The sequence below is a fragment of the Numida meleagris genome, chromosome 4 (assembly GCF_002078875.1).
Source record: "Numida meleagris isolate 19003 breed g44 Domestic line chromosome 4, NumMel1.0, whole genome shotgun sequence".
In the NCBI taxonomy this organism is placed as follows: domain Eukaryota; kingdom Metazoa; phylum Chordata; class Aves; order Galliformes; family Numididae; genus Numida; species Numida meleagris.
In genome coordinates this window covers 58,123,016-58,131,270 of record NC_034412.1, presented here as the reverse complement: position 1 = coordinate 58,131,270, position 8,255 = coordinate 58,123,016, and the positions used below count along the sequence as shown (strand labels likewise).

Genomic DNA, 8,255 nt, shown 5'->3' with positions numbered 1-8,255 from the left:
AGGAAAAGGAAAAGGAAAAGGAAAAGGAAAAGGAAAAGGAAAAGGAAAAGGAAAAGGAAAAGGAAAAGGAAAAGGAAAAGGAAAAGGAAAAGGGATTAAATTAGAGGCAAAAAATCATAGAAAGATATTGTGCAGTGGAATTGCAGGTCACAGCCTAAACCAATGGTTGAGCACCATGTGAGAAGGCGTGGCTAACCCAGGGAGCTCAGGTGCAAGCAATGCACTCAAGTGACCAGAAGAGGCGAGTGCTCGCCTTCTTTTGCCATGCATGTTGATAAATGTAATGAAAGAAAAAAATGCAATGGCTTTGTCAATATCAGTCTTCTCTTAGTTTCTTGTTATAAACATAATACATGCAGTAGACACACTGAAATAAGTGACTTGCCCTCAAACAACTGCACAGAAACCATCCCATGCTGAGAGCTTTTTAAACTTCTGGCTATTCCATATTCCCAGTTTCTTTCCAGATTTTTCCCTATTTGCAGAGCACTCCTTGCAGCAGTGGTGGGCATTACACCACATGAACAAAGATACAAGTTGGGAGTGATTTCAACATGTTCATTTTGCTCTCCTATTTTCAGAATATAATGGTCTGCTTTTTCATAACAAGAGGGAGATGTTCCACCTGCAAATGTGGATGCATCTAAAAATAACTGCCAACACACACTTGTTAATTATGCACTTTCATCCCTAATGCACGGATAGCAGAAAGTGTTAGAGCAATCATGTTATTAGATGTGTTCAATTCTGAGAAGCTTGCATTTGTAGCACTACACCAATGCTATCAAGTGGTGAAATGCAGTGCAGGATCCCAGCACGGTATGGAGGAAGCTTCTGCTAACTAGGATCCATCTTACCCAGCTTCAGCCCACTACAAGTTAGGTGTGCAGCCAAACTCATCTGGATGAGTCCTTGCTGTAACCAAGTGAAAGAGTTGGACATCTCAAAAGGCCAGTGATATGTCTAAAATATACACATAAATGATACCTTGAAGGTATTCCCCATGACTACAGAGAAAGCCTAGGCAGCTGATTTGGAATAAATCTTTAATTTTTTTTAAGTGCTGAAAGTAGGTAAGAAGAGTCATATCCTAGCTTCCCCTACACTTGCTAATCTAAGTATACGACTGTATAAAAGGTGATCTAAAATGATAGTTGTGCTTTCCCATCTTGAGTATGTGTGGAGGACTGCACTTAAGGTTACTTCCTTTATTAATTTTTGTTCTCTATTTCTAACATAATCATGCGTGGCTTATGTCAGACAGGGGCTAAACATCTTACTCAATTGCTTATGGAAAAAGCTAAAAGTGAATAGAAGTAACAAGAAATTTCATATATTTTCTCTAAGCTAGGGGAACAAATTGATTACAGGTGTTACTATTGAATGTTTCAGAATTAGTGTGTGTTCTTAAAAACATATCATTAGTTTATGGGGTCGCTGATTCTCTCAGAAAGGCAGTTCTGTCAATTTGGCTATTATGAGCTGCTGAAGAGAAATTAAAATATGGGCTTAACAACACTTGAAAGAAAATTATCTGAAGGGATTAATTGATTCTACACTAACATAGCTTTTCAGGCAGTTATTCCTACTGCTTCCTTAAAATTAGCAACAGATTTCAACTGGCAATATAAGTAGCTTACAAAAAAAGGAATAACTCTTGTCTTGGACTGTGGAGACTCCTCCAATGCCAGGATTAAACCTACTTGCTCCTTAGCAGGGTTTGGTATGAGCCCCCACTGTGCAGGGTCAGTGTCAGCATCTTTAGGGCAATGAGCCACTGATGTTGCTGGACACAAGGGAACATTTCATAGAACCATGGGATCATTTATGTTGGAAAAAAAACTTCAAAATCATCAAGTTCAACAATCAACTTAACCTACAGAGTCCCATTGCTAAACTAAGTCCCTTAGTGCCACATCTACGCATCTCTTAAATACCTCTAGAGATGGGGACACCACCACTGCCCTTGGGAAAGCTGGAGCTGCTGCTGCCAGTGGGCTCCTCTTATTTGAATTAAAACCTTGACTTACTTTTCTTCTCAGTGATGTGCTTCTAAGTTAGTGGGAACTTCCCATACTTATGTATGCAGTTTGCAGTTGTTCCATTATGTGTGGTGTCTACAATATCCTATGTGAAATGCCCTATCAAAGAACAAAACCCCAAATCAACAACAAATCTGTTGAATGAAGATTTCTATCAAACATAGCCATATCATTGTTTCATGTAACAAGAGATGCTCCCTCCTAAAATGCATATTTCAATTATAAATTTTCAGAATGCTCTAAGCAGCAGCACCCTTCTGTTGCATGACTTAAATAATTTCTCCTACATTAACAGAGTAGACTATGTAAAACACCTGGATCTAGCTTATGAAAAGTATTTGACTGTACTGAAGGTTCTTTTAAATAAGACACGTGATGGTTTCACTTAAAAATAATTTTTTTAACAATGAAAAAATGTTGTCAGCATTTCAAATCCATCTATCATATTTTCACTTTAAAATAATTATGTATTCACCCTAAAGTGTCACCTTTTAATTGAGGAGCAAGACACATAATGAAACCAATGAGAAATCTGTCAGCCTGAATGTATAAGTACTTCCGATGTTAACTCATAAATGTATCAACATTTCTTTTCAATTAAAAATAATGATTTTATTCAAAAAGCAATTCTTTGAAAATACATACTTTCTATAAGGAAAGAAAGCATAGTCTGATATGCATGTTCTGATATTTCAAAAACTTTTTTTACCACAGACTTTTTGACAGACACTCTGAGACTGCTGCCCACCTCTCCCCACTGTTGACCTTACAGATGTTAGCTATTCATTCAACTTGCTTTTCAAAACTGTGTTTCCTTCTCTTTGGCACTTCTTCTGCAGGTGTTTTTCCTTGGTATTTTAGAAACTTGTGTTTATTTCCCTTTTGAATTTTAAATCAGTAGTTTGGAGCAATGTATGTATTATTTGTTTTACTGATAACCTCTATGAAGCTGTTACAGATATTTTATTCAGCAAAGGCAGCTGGCTAGGCAAAGGTAATGTTAACTAGTATTGTAGCTATAAAAATAAAACAGAGCTTAAGATCGTAACTGTAGTAATAACCTTGCTCTAATAGTATAAAAAGAAGTAGGATCTTTTTTTTTTTTTTTTTTTGTTATTGCCATCTGTCACAATTTCCATTTTGGATGATTCTGCAATAGTTTTGTAGTCTCTTCACACTAAACAACTTTGGAATAAGATGCAAGTCAGAATAGAATGAGATAACATTAAATCAACTTGTCTTGGTAAGTGCAAACATTGGCAACATCATCTTGATTCATTTCTTCCTATCCTGTAAAATGTTGGCATATGGTCTCTGTTTTAGTGAGAAAGTACAAGTCAGGAAGCAGGGTGTTTGAATAAATCATTTGTTTGAATAAATCTCCTTGAAATCACACTAAAGCACAAGGTTGTACAGAAAGTAAGGCATCTTGCCTCTATCAATCGGAATTTCTAAGGAGTTTTGGATTATCCTTCCTCTTACTAATTTGTCTCATCTTCCTAATGTTCACGGATCACTAGATAAAACCTCTCTCCAGCAACCTCCATCTTTGTTTGACCCTCTATGCTACTGTCTACCTCTTTCAGGCTTTCCACAGCAGGAAAGTCCTCCAGGTGGGAGAGCTTGGCAACAGGTTCTCTGCAACTCATCAAACCTACTTTCAGTGGGACTGTGGATGTCATAGCAGGGAATCCAAGATCTCCTACAAACAACTAGAGAACATGCTGTGAAAGTGTGGCTCGGACAAGCAGAGATATCAAAAAGCTTTATGCCAGAAGAGACTATCTTGTAGAGTTCTTAATTTCATAAAAGAGAGGTAGAAGAAAAATAAAGATATTTCAGTGTTATGATACAGAGAAATAATAGTCTTCTCCTGTTTAAAATGTCAATGCTTTTCATAACAAGGAGATGAAAACTAGTGAAAGGATCATTGCAAGCAGAAGTAGTACACAGAGAGGGATAAATAAAATATATTGGGAAGGAGCTGGAATGGTTTTTGAAAATGGTAAGTATGAGTCATGTGTCTACCTGAGTTTTGGAAGACAGAGGTTGACAGTGTCACTGGGTATGTTGATGTGAACAATCTGGTCACAGGAAGAGCAAAGGGACATCCATCTGCAGCAGCAGAGACATGCCTGGAGGTGACACTTCATTGTGTCCCTATTGCCAATCCTAGTGTGTTACCCTGCCTGCCTGCTGCTCGGGCTGTATCAGAACCAGACTTCTGCACTTGATCTGTGAAACAGTCCAGATCATTCCAGGGACTGGTCCACCCCCTCCATTACTGATGGTCTTGTCAGCCTTTGGGCCACCTGGAAGCTAGATCTTCTGTTTTCCCTCCCAAATTGTTAAGCAGCACACACAGCCAAAATTTCTGGCCAGTCTGGTTGCTGCTGTGGGGACCCATGAGAAACCTTGCCACCAGTGATGACTCTTTGTCTGTAACTAACATGATCTATGACAATACTGACCCCATCGAAGCCGAGGCCACTGTAAAAATTTCTGCTGTCAAATCTATATTCTTTTGGTGTGTGCAAAGCAGTGGTCTGTGATTTACAGTCATACAAGCTGAAGAGCCCAGTGTAGATGGAATTATACTTTATTGCTTTAAACTCATTTCAGTTTCTAACTACAAGAGAGATAAATGGCTGTGGGAAGAGCACAGATGGAATAAACTAACTGCAGATACGCACAATATATTATTTTTATTTCTGTTGGAATTATTTTAACAATCAACAAGAGTTGATTGCAAGAAATTATTTTAAAACTAAGTTGTTCAGTTGCTACCAAAATGAGTCATGGTAAGTATTTATGTACAGATTTTTACTTATATTTTTGATTCATAATTTATTTCACTGCTTCTTTCTCAAAAACTGGAATAAATATACTGTAGCTGTAGAGGATTTCCTTGAATTTATATCTTTTGTTTTCTAAAAAAATCAGTCTGGAATTAAAAAACTGGTTACCACCAGGACAAATTTTCAAGTATCATTAAATATAAATGCGAGACAGAGTGTTTGGGCAGAGGTCCATGAAACAAAGTAAAGCAGCTGTTGTCTTGTTAGTGTAAAACATCCTACAAATGCATAAATTTGTGACATATGTTCACTGGAATATTTTTGACATGATTTTGGCTCAACAGACTGTATGCATCTTTCTCTAAATACATACAAATATATATATATAAATGTATTCTTGTTTAATATTCACAAAAATGTGTACCATTTCCCAAATGCATAAACTGAAGAGGCAATATTTCTCTATCATTACACTTTTATGTCCTAAAATAAAAATTCAAGGTTAAAATGATTTCCAAATTGCTGCACCAAAATGGGAACACTACAGGAAAAATATATGCACATGTTAATTAAAGTAAATTTAATGCTATATGTTGCAGTGGCAGAAGAGTATTAATCACTTTTGTAGCATTTAAGACAACTTGGTACTCAGTTTTCAGCAGTTAACAAAGTTGAGGGAGATCTGTCTGTTACTGCTGTTTAATGTTTAATTGAGCAGTTTAACTGAGCATTACAACCTCCCAAAAATCCCAACATATGAAACACCCTGCAAGATGCCAGTATCCCACCAGGTAGAGCAGGAAGAGTGAGGATGGGATTTTGGACAGGAAAACCCATACTCCGGAGCAAAGCAGGGCTTTTCTGAGGCGCACATCCCATGTGTAGGAGAGAGGACCTCCAGCTGCCAGAGGGCACTTCGGCTGCCTGCATTTTGCCCCAGGCAGCAAGTAAATAACTTGGTATTTACATGGGGGAAAAAAGATTTGTGTACTGCATGCCAGGTTTTCTTTGTTTTCCTTTCCAGAATTGAGCTGAGTTTTCAGTTAATTTTATTCAGCAGTAGGAAGCCTTGTCAGAAAAGTAGCAAGATACGTAACATAACATGGGTCTTCAGAGGGAAGCAAGGTAAATGTTAATCAGCATTTTTCAAGTTTTAAAGATCTTAATGTTTTACAAAGTAATAAGTTATATACTGTTAATTTTTATGTGGATCATACTGTTATTTTTGTGATCTATATACTGGTGAATAAGTCCAATACTCCGAAGCTATTTCCAATTCTATTGTTTTTTATCTAGCAAAATATTATTTCAGTCAAGAGCGAAGCTGCTTCTGTAAATTGTTGCCATCAATAAGATGAATCAATAAGTTTCCAAGTCTGACTGCAGAAGCTGTAGTTGCCATTCATAGGGATACTTTGGCACAAATGCTGCTTGAAGAAGCAGTGGCACAAGTTCTGAGAGTCAGATGGTGGGGATCTCTTTTGCTGTCAGAGTTGGCCCAAATGCTCAGGTGAACTTTACAACTTGATCTGTTTTCTTTGAAGGAGTGATGAGGATTTATGCTAGCTGAGGAGCTAGCCACAGAAAATTAAATTTTACTTTTACTGAATTTCAGTTTGACACATGCCCACTGGCTTCAGTATCTTTCAGCTGGAATTTACTATTTCCATGTGTTTTTAAGAAATCTGTGTAGCTAATGCAAACACAGTTTTGGCCAACCAGCGCAAACTCAGGAAATTCTCAGGCCTAATGTCCTGTTCAGTCTCAAGCTGAATTTGGAGCAGTGAGTGCTAGGGACAAAAAAGAAGATAAGGTCTGTGGCCTGAGGATCAGGTGCTAAGTGATGACAAGGCCTGTAAAGAGGCACTGCCTCCTGGAGCTGTCACACACATCCAAACATTCATTTTACAAGTGAAACGTAAAAAGACACAGAGAGGCTCTCTCTTTGTCCATTCTACCAAATTAAACATGTTCAGAAAAATTTTGGAATCTGTTATAACCCCCCAAAGATCCAAAGCAACATGTCTGGATGCAGCCTGCAGGGTGTGGTGTCTCCATGGGCTCCAAAGCTGTGTCTGGGGCATGTAGGTGATGTTAGCCCCAACGAGGACCATTAGCAGTATGCAAGTGCAGGCACCCAGCATTTAAGGCCCTGGAGTTCCCTAGGCCATGGCAGCAGCTGCTCTACACTGCATCCTTCTTTCCCCTCTCTCCAAGCCCACTCTTCCTTCAGAGAGCTCGTGCTGGAGATCAGTGGCTGTTTTAGACTGACTTTGGTGGAAAATATGCCCTCAGCTGAGTACTAGTAATGACTAACAGAGTAACTGAGCTACTCCTGTGCCCCAGAGAGCTCTCAGTGTATTCATAGAGGAAGACCACATTTCTGCATCAATTATCTGCTGTGTAACATGAAAATGCAGAGAATGAGAAAGGTGCTGGAAACTGTTTGCAGCTTGTAGAAACATAATTTCATTCAAATTTTGTTCCTTTTCTTTTTACGTCTCAGCAAAGAGGCATTGTTCACAAGGTCCCAACAAATCATGCTGCCAGAAAAGCAAGACTAAGCAACTAAAAAGGGAAAAGCAACTAAACCAGGCTGATAATTAATGAGACAAGAGAAGACTCAGAGGAAAAAAAAGTGGGCAGGGGCCCAAGAAAAGCAAAAGGATGTAGCCTCTCTACCTTATCACAAACAAGATCAATTTTGACTTTTGAAGATTACCTAAATAAATATAAAGGTTTCTCTGTTCTCTTATTAAGGCTTCCATTCATTGAAAATCTTGTTAAGGACAAGGGCTTGCAGCTGAAATTACAGGGTGGAGGTAGCTCGTGTTACATAGCAGATTAAACTGTGATCAAAATGGTCCTTTCTGCTAATAAAGATGCACTTTAAGAGCCTCATGGAGCAAAATCTATAATTTAGGTTGTCTGATGCTATTTTAATAGGAAAGGACTGTGACACCATCACAACTATACTCAGCGGGGAAGGCCTATATTGCACAAACCAGTCTTAATGAGGGTCCTCCAGCTTCCTTAGTCCACTATCTTCTCAATTCCCAACTTTTCTCCATCTCATCTAGAAACAGCCCCTGAAAAATTCAAGGCCAAGGGGAACTGTGTCATGGTTGAAAACAAACCCACACTGAGGAAGAAGATCACCACATTTTACTCAATTTTTGACACTGAGCCATAATTTATCTGGGAAATTTTTTTCCTGTAGTTATACAGCAGCCCTTCAAACTGACCTATATCCTTGGGAAATTTATTTTGTTCTTGTACAAATTCCTTTGAATCTGTATCTACTGAACACCGCTGGTGGTATGAAGGAACGTTTCAGGGATTAGAGCTCTTTTCGTTTACTTTGGTGTTCTCTGTCATAAACATTGTTGCCTATGCAGTGGTGGCGAGGCGCCAA

At 38.4% G+C, this 8,255-nt stretch overlaps 1 long non-coding RNA gene across 1 annotated transcript in view; it reads left to right on the top strand.

Annotated features, from left to right (window-relative positions):
• Positions 1-7,528, top strand: part of LOC110398896 — a 75,289-nt gene extending 67,761 nt beyond the window's left edge. Inside the window, exons 3-4 of the long non-coding RNA XR_002438728.1 lie at positions 5,865-5,965; positions 7,347-7,528. This is a non-coding gene — a long non-coding RNA (uncharacterized LOC110398896). The remainder of the gene's footprint in view (positions 1-5,864; positions 5,966-7,346) is intronic.